The 14,873-nt window shown below is 33.6% G+C and overlaps 1 protein-coding gene across 2 annotated transcripts in view; it reads right to left on the bottom strand.

Annotated features, from left to right (window-relative positions):
• The window catches only part of GPBP1 (GC-rich promoter binding protein 1), a 96,240-nt gene that overhangs the window by 56,951 nt on the left and 24,416 nt on the right, over positions 1-14,873 (bottom strand). The window contains exon 3 of one of the 2 annotated variants that reach the window (XM_031965271.1): positions 13,360-13,448. The exons of the other annotated variant lie outside the window; for it this stretch is intronic. The gene's annotated coding sequence lies outside the window, so the exon portion shown is untranslated. The remainder of the gene's footprint in view (positions 1-13,359; positions 13,449-14,873) is intronic. 2 annotated transcript variants of the gene reach the window in all.

Below are 14,873 nucleotides of genomic sequence, written 5' to 3'. Positions count from 1 at the left end.
AATACTTGAGTTTGTAAGTTTGTAAAATACCCCTATTAACCACATTTGCATCTCACAACTACCCAACAAAGTAGGACCATAGACAGTATTATTCCCTACATATAATACTAAAAGACTTCGAAATATATATTTCTTTAAATTACTCATTTCATGTGACCAACTTCTCTAGCCCACTTCAGCTACACATAGAAACAGTTATGCATTTGACCCCTCCATTACTCACAAATGCACTTCTCTTATAATTATATGATCACAGTCTATTGTCATTCAAATTTACTCTCAATCTTTACAACCCCAAATGCTATTCTTTGCACTTATAATGATCCCCAATCCCAATTTTCTCCTTTGTTCATCTTGACTCTTAGATTAACAACCTCAACTCTATACTGTTCTCCAGTTCCTTGACCTCATTTTCTAACTATCTTGCCCTGCTAAATCTCAATTTTGATTACTGCCACCATCAGATTGCCACCACTTTCAATTCCTACACTCATTCGGGAAGAAAAAAGATGAAGAAAACATTAAACTATAATGATTGGGTCTATTACAAATTTGTTTCACAACCTCAATTAGGCCCTCACTGCAAAAAAAAAAAAAAAAAAAAAAAAAAAAAAAACAGCAATCCTTTTTACAACCCTAATTAACTTCACTCACCACAGCTGCTCCTTAATGGGCTAGTGCCCACTAAGTGCTAATACTAAATAGTAGGGTTACAAAGAAAGACTATAGACAGCACCCTGCCTCCAGGCTGCTCACAATCTAGTGAGAGACAAGCAAACAAATATGTACAACCAGGTATATAAAGGATAAATAGAAACAATTTAGAAAGCACTATAATTAAGGATTGGGAAAGATTTCTTGGTAGAAGATGGGATTTTAGTTGGTACCCGAAGGAAACCAGGAGACACAGAGATGAAGAGGGAGAGCACTGTGGGCATGGAAATGGAGTGCTTTGAGAATGAGGAGGTCATCAGTGACATTGGTTCAAAGGGTGAGAGAAGAGTTTAGGATGTAATAAGACTGGAAAGATAGGGAAAGGCTGGATTATGAGAATCTTTGAATCCCAAAATTTTAATCTGAAAGTGACAGGCAATAACTAACTAGAGGTTAGAAAGCATCGGAGCAACATTATTGGACTCATACTTTAGTACTTAGACATTTTGGCAACTGAATGGAGTGGGATGAGATTTGTGGGGGAAAAAAAAAGACCAAAAGGAGACAACTGCAGGCCTACACCATGGTTTTGTCAGGAAAGAAGGGAATGGGAAAGATGTTGCAAAGGTGAAATCAACAGACTTTGGAAACTACTCAAATTTCCTGTTGTTTCCTTTCAACCATTTCAGGGGAGAACCTTCCCTCATTTTATTGGGGGGAAAAAAAATCGAGACTATGTGCTAAGAGCTTCAACTTTTCTCTTCTTCATCAACTATGACCAAAACACATTCTGCCATAGTCTTTCTTAACCCATCTCTCACATGATGAGGTGGCCCTTCTCTTTGCCAAGGTTAATCAAGTGATTCCATTCCATCCAGTCTTCTCTAGAGTCCCTATCATTCCCATTTTCTCATTTGTTTACAATTTCTATTGACTGCTTCTCTGCTATCTAACACGTTTTAGCAATCCTCCAAAAATCCTTACTTGATCTAATCATGCTCACTATGTCCATCCATTTCTAGATGGTGTATGTGTGTGCATGTAGTAGAGATAAGGTAAAGAACTTCCAGCAGCTGTGTGTAATAGAGATAAAGTGGACTTCCAAGAATGTTTAAATTCCTGTTTTATATTTTAGTTTTTCTAGGTCTCTGTGACCTGCATAAGTATGTTGAGTAGTAGTCAACATGTACTTAGATTTTAGATATATGTATTTAACCTAGAATGATGACATTTATCGCTGTTCATCAATGTTTAGACAAGTAGTTGCCTGACGTATGGTTTCTCACGGAACTATGGAATCTGCTGTTTTGGGCACGAATAACATCCAATTAAGGGGTGGGGTGATAGGGGGGGCACCTATCTCTTAATGTTCTCCAACTCATGATGTAATACTTTGTAACTAAAACCTATAAAAACTGTATACCTTATCCCCTTTCTTTTAGTCTTTCTACCGTGAGCTTTCTCTCTTTCCCTCCTCACAGAGAATCTGCTCATTCTCATGAGAATTTATTAAATAAAACAACTTTTCTGCTTTTTACTTCGAGAGGTCTCTGAGTAGTCATTTTTGGATAGAATTTTCTATCCCTCACAGTGGTATAGTGGATAGAGCACAAGCCCTGAGTCAGAAGGACTGAATTCAAATCTGGCCTCAGACACTTTAACACTTCCTAGCTGTGTGACCCTGGACATGCCACTAAACCCCAATTTTCGGGGAGGGGAAAAGAACCTCAGGTGAAAAGGGGCCGTGAGTGGGAAAGGTTCAACAAGTCCTGCTCTTGTGGACCCTCAAGAATTCCATATAAAATCCAGTCATTCAGAACTCTTCATAACCTATCCCCAGACACATCTTTTCAGAGTTACATTTTACTCCATTTCACGTACTGGCCAGTAGTACTGGCCTTCCTGCAATTCCTCAAACAAGATGCTCTCTCCACATTTCTTTTTGACTTCCTTCAACTACTAGCTAATTTAATCCCACCTTCTACAAAAAGACTTTCCTAATCTCTCAATCCTAGCACACACCATCACCCCCATTATTTCCAAAATATCCTATATATGACAAAATGAACATAGTACTGAGCATGAAAACAGACATGGACACAATAAATAGTATGATCCTGTCAAGTCTGCCAATGATCTGCCTAAATTTCCTTACCTTAATAGCGCGTACTGTTGTGAGAATAAAATGAGATATTTGAAAAGCTCTTAGCACAATCTGAGGCAAATAGCTGGCTCTTAATGTTTGTTTCCTTCCCGGGCCATACAATTCATTTGTACAATTATTTGTATGTTGTCTCCCCCATTTGGTCCTGAGATCAAGAGTGTATGCCTTTCTCTATATCCCAGTGATTTGTTCATGGGGTCTGACACATTAAGTAGATGCTTAATAAATGTTTACTGCCCATGGCAATAGATAATAAGTATAAAAGCATGAATCCAGATGTTTTTTATTTCAAATCCTGCACTCTATCTACTACACACCAAGTTGCTTCTCAAGCCGTCATGTGCAAATGCTTTGTAGGCTAGTCTTGATAATTTTTTTCTCTTTTGCGTATTTCTGGGATATGAGTACACACCGTAGGTATATGGTACAAAAAACATGTATATGGTGCAACTTTTTTTATGAAGTTAAATGTTATGAAATAAAATGGAATTTATTCCACTTTGGAATTTTGGAGTTTATAAAAGTGAGTCTGTAAAATAATTGCACAAAGAGTCAACAGTTTTAAAGGCAAGAATATTCAGGCACTAGGGGGCTTTAATTCTTGCTCTGTCTCAAGACTTGTTTACCACTGGCAATTAAGCAAGAAAACATCCATTTTTGAGTTTCATTATCATGTATAACAGTGCTTGAGGAAAATCACACAAAACAGTTGGGAATAGGAATCAGATCTGAGCCCATGCCTTTACTTCAGTAATATAGCTTTGTCCTTTGTTCTGAAGAACAAAACATCAAGGAGATGATGCCATGACATGCAAGTGAACTAAATTTAAATGAAGCAGGGCAGTGCAAAGTCAACAGCCTCACTTTCTCCTCCAGAGCTATCTTGATCCAGTAGCAAGATAGAGATCAAGAGGACTAAAGATATTTTGAGACTATGGTCTCTTTCTAAGAGCAAGTAACCTAGTAGCAAAACTTTTCTATGAAATTATTGTAAGTATTTCAATGTCTTTACTTACTATGCATATTCCACTTTTCAGCATTAATAACTTGTTTAAATAAGTCAGGTTAGTGTTGATTTTAATTTCACCCCCTATCTTTTTTTCTCACTTTTAATCTTTTTCCTGGCATTAGTTTTGATCTTTGCTTTAACAAGTCAGTGTTCAGAAATGCCTCTTATTAGTAACAAGTTTCCTGTTAGTTAAATATAATTAATTTCATTTTTTTGTAACGTTATTTAATGCTCCAACACTTTCTTAAGTCTTTTTTCTAAGAATACACAAGCTATATATAATTAGGTGAACTTAAGTGCAATTACAAGTTTTTGACTTTTCATTCCTTACTGCAAGATCATCTTGTCCAACATTTTTTTTCCACCATCTTTACCTACTTTATTCCCCCTTTTGTACTTGAATGTCCTAAGCATCAAAGTGTACAATGATTTAATTTAGAGGAAATTATAAAGTTTGGGGGTTTTTAATCAAATTTCTTTCAATCTGCTTAAAACATGTTAGTCATAAATCAAAATTATTTCATGGTAGTTTTTGTTGTCAAAATTTATCATGAGCACATAAATATGAAATCACCCATGAAATGTTTTTTTGTGACCACATAGTAAGAATTATATCTAGTTGTTCACTGCCTTTTCAAGGAGATCCCCCCCAAAAATAACAATCCTTCCATTCAAATTCAATTTCTGTCTTCAACTTTATATATGGCAATTTCAAGTTTAACACAATTCAGCTCCTTCCAGTAATGTGTTCATTTGGCATCTCCATTAAAGTACCAATAAACAATTTAATATTTATAAATCATCTAAGAATTCTGTGATTTATTAACACTTTCTTCCCCCTTTTCTAAATCACTCTTTCACCAAAGATGAAGAAGTGGAAAGAAGCCACGCAAGATCAGGGGTCAGTTTATATTTTTCCTTTGTTTCAGAGTAAAATCTTGCAGTCTCTACACAGTCAAAGAATTCACAATCAAGTAGTCCACTTACAATGATCCTGTCTATCCATCATATTCAAAAATTTTCCATAATGATAAAAACCTTACAGACCTAACACTCTACTAGGATAGTCTTCAAGAACAAAGTCACTTCCAGGTAAGAATAAGTCATTGGAGTGGGACGTCTGGATCCCAGATATAAAAGGGAGATAAGATTAACACAGTGAGACAAAAAAAAAAAAGGCAATAAAGATTTTTTTTTCATTTATTATCTTACCATATAATAGAAACCATAAGGCCTAAAGTACTTCAGAAAAAAAAAAAAGGGAAAAAAGAATCATGAAAGAGCTAGAATAGAGTTAAATATCATGAAAATCTTGAAAGAGATGATAAAGGCATTTCAGGTGAAAGGAACATGACTTGACATATACAAGTTGGTAACTTATTTTTTGTCTTCTTTTTCAGAAAACGTGCTCACTATAAATTTTATCAGATCAGAATCACAAGTAGCAATTATTAATATAATTACTCCAATGACTAATACTATTTAAAATATATCACTCTTCAATTTGGAACTGAGCCCAAAAGGTTATAAAACAGATCATAAAAGAGGGAAAAGAACCCACATATGCAAAAATGTTTGTAGCAGCCTTTTTTGTAGAACTGAAAATTGAGTGAATGCCCATTAGCTAGGGAATGGCTGAATAAGTTATGTTATATGAAGGTAATGCAATACTATTGTTCTATAAGAAATGATGGGCAGGCTGATTTCAGAAAAGCCTGAAAAGACTTCATGAACTGATGCCGAGTGAAACAAGCAGAACCAAGAGATCACTGTGCACAGTAACAGCAAGATTATGTTGAGGATCGACTGTTATAAACCTAGCTTTTTTCAGCTGATCGTTTGAGGAAATGTTAAGAGTCTAGTAAAATATTTTTCAAGGATATGGGAGAAGATTTGGGATGGAGATGGGGACGACTTGATACAATTGGCTAGAGAAGATGGGAGGGAAGAAGACTGAATGCACATGTAGAGAGAAGTAGGTCTTAGAAATTGAAGGGCTGAAAGGCCACCTTTACCAGAAATGCAGCGGGGAAAGGGGAGGCGAGAGGACGAGGGGGAGAGAAAAAGGAGGTAAAACAGTAAAAATATAAAGACATTCACATACCATGAGAATGGGGAAAAAATGTAGTTCACATAGAATGCTCTTAATTTTTTGAGCAATATAAGAATTAAGATCCTCAGCTAAAGAAAGAAAAGGGCTAATAAAGGAAAAGCAAGTTTGAATTTTTTTGGGGGGAAGGGGAAGAAATGAGATATTTAAGAAAGAATAAAAAACTGCCTTGCTGCACGCAATTAAGAGCCCCAAGTGAGGTTAGATAACATAATACAACTACCCAGTTTTCCCAGATGTGAGACGTCTTCCTGCTTCATTCAGTAATTTGTGAGTAGCAGAAAAGAAAGTAGATGCTAGGGAAAATTCAGCTTTGGCAAGAGAACATCAATAAGACATTTTAAATCAGTGTGAAATTTGCAGATAACACAAAGCTGGGAGTGAAAGCTAATAGTTGGGATGACAAGATGTGGGAGAAAAAAAAATTATCAGACCAGAATAGAAGAATGAGTCTCAAACGTTTTTACACAAGGCCCCAGTGTTCTTTCCTTTGAGGAATACTAACTTACAAATATCATCTATAGCGAGCATAAATCTGCCTCTCCAAAACTTTAATTCATTGTTCTTCAGGCTTCTAAAACCAAGCAAAACAAGTTTGTTCCTTTTTCAGACGACAAAACAAGTTCAGAGGGATAAAATATGTGGCTGTGAAGAAGAGAAGGAGAGAGGGGGAAGAAAAAGGTGAAGGTAGGAAGGGAAGAAAAGAGAAAAAAGGAAAAGAAAGAAAATGTCAGAACCAACAAATGCTGAAATACTTTGCTAATTATGACCAGAATAAAGAAACCACACTAAACAACTCCAAAATGGGGCAGTTATGTTTAACATATTTGTTTGCCTTTAAAACTATCAAAAAAATTTCATATCTTAGCTTCATAATAACTGAAAAAACTGAAGATTTGAGCAATTAGAAAAGACATAGGTCATCAACTTTCTGAACAATTGTTTTCCTATTTAAATATTAAACACCATAAAACTGAAGGTATAAGATTTATAATGTATAAATTAAATCAGTTCACAATAACACCTAGGAAATGTTGTATACGGGGCAACTAGGTGGTGCAATGGTTAGAGCACCAGCCCTGAAGTCAGAAGGACCTATGTTCAAATCTGGTCTCAGATACATGTAATACTTCCCCTAGCTGTGTGATCCTGGGCAAGTCACTTAACCCCAATTGCCTGGAGGGAGGGGGAAGGAAGGGGAAAGACAAATGTACAGTACAGTGCCCAACATTTATATATTATTATTTATGTTATATATTATATGTTTATATAACATAACATATATAACAACTATTTATTGCTTAATAAAGGTGATTTGACATTAATTTTGTGTTCTAATGCTAAAGAATCACATAAAAACAAAACTCTGGATGGGGCTGAGTCAATCCTAAATCTCAAGTATCACATATGTACCTATAGTTGTCAATTATAAGTCATGAATAAACACAAACTGTTCAACTTCATTGCATTTTTCCAATTCTAATGAAAACATCATGAAACTTTAATCATTAGGAAATTCAGAAGCTCATGGTCCTGGAGCAGAGATAATGTCCAATAAATATCATTTTTATCATTCCTAACAGCATGACTATCATGGATTCAATTTATGAACCAGGCTGCTATCCAGAACATCAAGTAATATTACAGAAAGAGCATGGTAAAGAAGCTTCAGTTAATCATTCTAGTACAAGGTGGGTCAGTCCTTCAGTTATATTCAAATGGCTTAGCATTTCCTTTTCCAACTCATTTCGCAGTTGTAAAAAGTGAGGTAAACAGGGTTAAGTGACTTGCCCAGGGTTACAACTAAGAGGGACTAAAGTTAAATCTAAACTCAGGAAGATAAGGCTTCCTGACTTCAGGATCCACACACCTGTGCCACCTAATTTCCTCTATTACTACAATACTATGTTTAAATCTCATAACTGTTTCTGGAATTCTCTTGGAAGTAAAACATTAAAAGAAATACTGGAGATATTTTCAGTTGGACATTGCATATGCAAGAATGTCCCCCTTTTGAGGAATTTTAAAACTTCAGGGAAAAATTTATCAGCACAAATCAATGAAATGGTAGCAATTCCAACACAAAAGTTTCAATAACAGACACTGCTTGCAAGAGTAAGAATGTTCAGCATAATTGGTAATCAAGGGACACTGAAAATTACAGCAAATATGTTTTTGGAACAAAATGTGGAGAGAGCTACATCACTCCTATACCAAGGAAATCAAAGACCGTTTCTATCTTTATCCCTTTCCTTCACTAAAATAAACATGGAGGAAAGTCTTTCTTCAGTATCATATTAAGTAAATTTGTGCAAGACATCATTTAGGTTTGATGCATGTATCAGACAAGGACAGTAGAAGGAAGAGCTGAATCCATAACTGACTAGGAAAAAGAGGACAGGATAGATGATATTGGAAAACTGAAAATACCTTCCATATTTCCAACCCATAAAAAAACTATTCAACATCAGTATCCAATCAATAATCCTGTATAATTCTGAAATATGGAATACCACAATTTCTTAAGTAATCAAAATTGCAGAAGACTCAAAGGGCCATTAAAAAAAATCAATAATGCACAGAATTAAAAAGTGGCATTGGCATAAAGCATACCATTCAGGAAATACATGATCAAAAGGTGGGTTTTAAGAATGAGTGTTAACCCAACATGATTCATAACCAGGAAAAAATGTAATAATAAAAAAGAGGAGAGGGAATGAGTGTTAAACAGCAAACAGGTAAAAGAACAATCATGTTAATGAGATTATATAAGACAGATACAGTAATATGTTTTGGTGGAATTGTCCAACCATTCTGAGAAGCAGATTTAAATCATGAGATTTAAATCATCTGATCCAGGGAATCTAATAACTTTCAATGTTATTTTTAAAACTATTGAAATTTTTTTTTAATTGGAAAATTGCAAAAAAAAAAAAAAAATCAACTGGGAAAAAAAGCAGTAAGACAATGTAAATAAAACTACCAAAATAATATAATTATAAAAAATTATAATTGAGCTTGATCTCAAATAATAAATGTGAATTTATTTGCAGAAGTGGCAGTGGGTAAGAACCATAGCTGTGGAATAGGACATTAACAACAGACCTTTGAGCTTTAAAACTATTTTCACTCATTTCACAGCTTACTTCAGTGACATTTTTATTTTGTATTGTAAGGACAGCTGTGTAGGACTGTTGGGGGATTACAATGGGGAACATTAGTGATATAAAAACACAAGATATAAATATAAAAACAATGAGAAAATAAGCTATGACATATTAGAAACTTTACATACAATATTCAGGTTAGATAATAAACTGCAAAGAATAAAAACAATATAATTATATCAATGGATTTTAAATGGCCTCTTACTAATATAACTTCCTTTCCATTCAGATCAGAATAAAGCAAGAATATCTGTCTATTACCTTCACTATCATTTAACAATACTAGAACTACTGGGTAGAACTATAAAAAGAGAAAAAGAAATGGGGAATAAACATAGGCAAAGAGGAAATAATTAGCACTTTTTATTTCTAGCATACTTAAAAGAAACCCAGAGTTAATGAAAAATTGATTGAAAATTAATAAATTCTGCAAAATTGCAATATATAAATAAATCTGCATTTGTGTAAACTACCACCCCTCTCAAAAAAAAAAAAAAACTGCAGTTACAAGAGGTAGAAAAATTCAATTTGAATGTATTACAGACTATATAAAACACTCTGATGTCAATGTAGTAAGAGATACCCAAGAACTATATGAATCCAACTACCAAAAACAAAATCTTTACAGAAATACTTAAGTGAAGAAAAAAATTATTCCTCATACTTTTTAAAATTTTACTATTTTTTCTAATTAACATTTTCTCTCTCTCTTACTCTCTTCCCTTCCAATGAAGAACCAAAAAGAAAATCCTCATAACAAATGTTGGGTGGATGATATTTAAAAAAAAAAAAATTACAATATGATGCAAATTAATCTACTTAGTGCTCTACCTACCATAAAGCTACCAAAGGATTACTTTATGGAGCTAGGAAAAAACAAAACTCAAAAGAGCAAAATGTCAAAAATCTCAAAGAAATTAATGAAGGGGAAAAAGAATAAATATGTGAACCTATAAAATACCAAACCTCAAATTATGCTATAAAACAGCAACCATCAATAAAGTGGATTAAAAACAAAGAACACTATCAGTGTTACATAGTAAAACTCAGCAACATAATGTTTAATAAACTGAGAATCCTCAATTACTGGAGTAAGAACCCATTTATTTGACAACTATGGAGAAAATTAGTCAGCCATCTGACAGAAATCAGGCTTATACTTAAATCTCACAATACCAAAATAAGCTCCATCCAAATGAACACATGACTTAAGACACAAGAATAGAAATCCATTAATTAAAGGAACAAGGATGGAATTCTCTTTCAGATCTCTGAATATGGAAATAGTTCACAGAAGATAAAAGACTATTGACTACATAAAGTTTAAATTTTTATACAAAGCTGGTGTAGTTAAAATTAGAAAGGAAACAGGTAACTGGAGAGAGGGCTAACCTATGCCAGCAAGTTTTTTTCTGATTAAGGTTTCATTTATAAAACATAATTGATCATACTAAAAACCATTTCCAAATTAATAAATGGTCAAAAACATGTGACCATGTAATGTTCAAAGGATATATACAAGTTATCAACCAACATGAAAAAAACTGATGTAGATCACAACTGCAAATAGAGAAATGCAAATTAAAGAAATTTGAAGATTCTACCTTAAACCCATCAGCTTGGCAAAGATGATAAGAGGAAAATACTAAATGTTGGCAGGACTATGGGAGAACAGGCACACTAGTGCTCTGCAACAGACTATTGATCTAGCCATTCTAGAAAGTAGTTTGCCAGATATCACTGAAATTTTGCATGCCCTTTGACCCAGATATACCAGTACAAAGCACTTATCCTCAAAAAAATAAAAGAGGGAGAAAGTCTCCTTTGCACAAAAATACTTATAGCTGATCTTTTTATAATGGGGGGGGGGAAAAACATTAAAGGTGGTAGTAAGTGATTTCAAGAATTTACAATTTTCAGAAGAAACTGAGAATACCTTTATAAGTTGTTGCAGAGTGAAATGAGTAGAACCAGGAGAGCAATTTATACAATGACAACATAATAAAGAAAAATCCTAAAAGATTTTAGGATCAATGCAACTACAATTTCGTATGTACAAAGTGAATTATACTACCCACCTCATGACAGAGAAGGGATGAACTTAAAAACAAAAAAGCAGATGTAACATTCCAGGTCATGGTCAATGAGGGGGAATAAGTTTTTCTTAACTATGCGTAAGAGCTCACATTCTAATTGGGAAAACAATATGTAAACAGGTATATGCAAATGAAATATTCAGATAAGGACAGGAGCAGTAAGAAGGCTCAAGAAAATTTTTTACAGAAGGTAAGATTTTCAAATTACCAAGAACCCTAAAATATTCTGAACACTTCATTTTGATCTCGGTGGTAATATTTAAAAATGACAGACAGACAGACAGACACAGAGAGGAGAGAAGGGAGAGACACACAGAGAGAGAAGAGGGGGAGAGAGAGAGACAGGCATCTTCTCATTTACATTCTTTGGAACCATACGTTATATAATTACATAGGAGATGTTATCATTCTTATTCTTTGTTTTTCCACAGTACTGTGGATATTGTTTTCTTGGTTCTGCTTATTTCATTTTGCATTAATTCATATAGGTCTTCCTATGCTTCTCTATTCGTTTTATTTTAGCATTACAACATTCCATTACATTCATTTAGCTATTTCCCTGTTACTATAAACACACACACACACACACACACACACACACACATCCTTTTTATTTTTTGATCATTCTAAGGTCAATCAAATATTTTAAAGTTATGAAGTGTTTTAATTTTACACAAGATTCTTTTGTAATTTAAATTACTAAATTTTCTTTTTAAATGAGAAAGGAGAAAGATAGAGGTCATACAGTGTTAAACTTCCAGTTAGTATTATATGCAAATAAGTAGGGTAAAGAGTAAGGATTTGTTGTTCCAGTTTAAAATAAGAACTGCAGCTATCATCCAAACTAAATTCAAGATTAACCATATTTATTATACCCACCATTCAAGACTCAGTGTTTCAATCAGCTTAATCTTTTGAAAGTCTGTATGAATCCTGTAAAGCTTTTGTGATCTTATTAAAATTATATTCTCATAGAACTACTTAATTAAAGACAATTACAAGTGGTTAGCAATCCTTAAGCTGCACTGAGCAGTCTTCTACTGCTTTCTTAAAATTCAAACAAGTATTATTCATTCCTCCACTGTTTAATCTTAAAGACTAATTTTAAATAAATACATAGCAACAATACTCTATTAAAATGCTATGATTTAATGTAGATTTCTATTTGCATTATGAATCATTTTGTTCTGTTTAAATATTACTATATGTTGAATATTTGTGCCAACTATTTTACATGCTAAAAAACCATTAGAGAAATCCCTCTTCATTATTAATTCTGGTTTCAGTCTTAACTAGCTGCACAACTTTAAACAAGGCACAGACTCTGACCTTAATTTCCTCAACTACTACTTCACCAAGATATCTATAAGGAAAGGTATTTAAAACATGAGCTATTAAATAGGATCAAACACAAAGCTCATAAATTCCTGACTCTCAAACACAAGGCTACCTCCTTCTATATAGAATCTGAACTCCAATTTTCCTGAGTCAATCCAGCATTCTATCCACTATGCCATTATCGATCTTTTATCATTATCTGCAAGAAAACAGTAAAGAAAAAGAAATCACAGAATAGTATATTCACCCAGCTTCATTTTGGGAGAAACAGATGTCCCAAATATGTCTCACTCATCAGGAAAATACACTTACCTTAAGAGCCAATACAATTGTATAATAAAAAGGTATGGTTTTATATATATATGTGTGTGCATAATTTATAGTTATTCACATGTATAATTATATTATATATGATTATAATTTTTGTATGTATGTATGTGTGTATATATATATATATATATATATATATATATGTAAATAAAATTTAAAATGGCCAAACATTTTTGGATGAAAAACAATTCCTGTATGTATTATATTCTTCCTTATCAAAGTCTTATTCCAGCGTCTCAATATGACCAGATAATGGCCATCAAACACTACCCAAGTGATCTTAATTCGTAAATCCATTATCCTTTTCCCTCAATACTCACACTTCTAGTCTTTCTCTCAGAATAGAATACCCTGAACCAGGGAATCAGCACACTACAGCCTGAGGGCCAAGTCTAGCCTGCATTTTTGTACAGCTTACTAAGAATGGTTTTCACATTTGAAATTTTATTTAAAACTGTAAAAGCCATCTTACCTTAGTTCATTTTGCCTACCTTTGCCTTTGCCTTTTTGTACTCCTGAATTCTCTGTTATCATCTCCAATGATACTGGTTAAATGATCCTGGTTTCTCACCTTACTGCTCTAATAAAACAGAAAAAGGAGAAAGCTCATAGATCTCCCCCCTCTTTGACAAATGCTAGTATTGCTCTAGTAAGAACATCCTAAACTTCTGACCCTCCCCTTCCATGAACATTAGGCTCGTTTTTCTTTAAGACCTGACTGGTTCAGGGGACTTAAGGCTCTGGCTACTAATACAGCATGTTTTCTGTTCCCCTGGGTACAAAAGAATCAGTATATGAGTGATTAGAGCCTCTCCCTGAGGTTCATGCTTTAGCAGCATGAACAAGGCAGGGAAGATGTAATCAATTGAATCATTACTTTTTCCTGGATGACCATTCCTAGTTCCTTTGTTATGGCCAAGCAAATGTTTTTGTTTTGTTAACTGTGAAGCATCTTATGAATTTCATTTCATTCCAATTTTGGACCTAAATTATCAGGAAACTAATCTGATTCAGAAGCAAGTTCTACAACCTCTAAAAAATCCTTTTTGCGTCTTTCACTACAATCTCTCTAAGGTTGAGTTCCTAGAAATTCAATAACCATATCAACAGAGATGTATGTGTGCATTTGTAAGCTCCAAACTCCTGTTCTTTATTTTAAAGTGGATATTGCAACATCATCTCATAAGTATCTCTTATTAAATGTCCAAAACAGAACCAATTCTGTTTCTCCCTAAATTCATCTCTTCTGAATATTTTTCACACCTCTAATTAAATGTTCAAAACACAACTAGTTCTTGTTTCTCCCCAAATTCACATCATTTTTGTCATATGTACCACTTTTCTTTTAGTCATTAAAGCTCCCAAACTCATAGATGCCTCCTCACTTTCTTCTTCCCCGTCCTATCCAATCAGCTGTCACATCCTATTTATTTGACTTCCACAATATCTCTCAATTCTTCCATCCCTTTTTCCATATCCACAGGGCCAGTTTCCTAGTTCAGTCCATCATCTCTCACTTATTTAAATAGTTTCCTAATTAGTCTCCCTAGAGTAAGGACCCACTTAATTGACAACACTAAAATAAAATAAAAGATTATGAAAACAGCTAACCTAAAACAGGAGAAGTTACCTGATAGAAAAATTATAATTTTAATGACATTGAAGAATAAAATCTAACATATCTTAAAAAAAAAAAAAAAAAAAGGAAGATATTGAACTTGGAGGGGGAAAAAAAAATCATACTTCACTAACAGCTTAAGAAAAAAAAAGAATCAAAAGTAGGCATACATATATGTCAGTAGTTCTTGTTAAAAGAATAATCCACACATGTTTCAAAGATATAAGAGGAAAATTTTTGCAAACTAAATTATACATTTTCATATATGTATATGTGCATATATTTTCAGAGTCAAATACCTGGAATGTACAGCAAATACAAGAGTCCATCATGCTGTTAAAAGATTTACTTTAGTAAATCAAAATGCAGCCTTCAAAGGTTCTTTAA

Source organism: Sarcophilus harrisii, chromosome 1 (assembly GCF_902635505.1).
Source record: "Sarcophilus harrisii chromosome 1, mSarHar1.11, whole genome shotgun sequence".
NCBI classification, from domain to species: domain Eukaryota; kingdom Metazoa; phylum Chordata; class Mammalia; order Dasyuromorphia; family Dasyuridae; genus Sarcophilus; species Sarcophilus harrisii.
The sequence above is the reverse complement of the archived record's forward strand: the minus strand, read 5'-3'. Positions and strand labels throughout refer to the sequence as shown.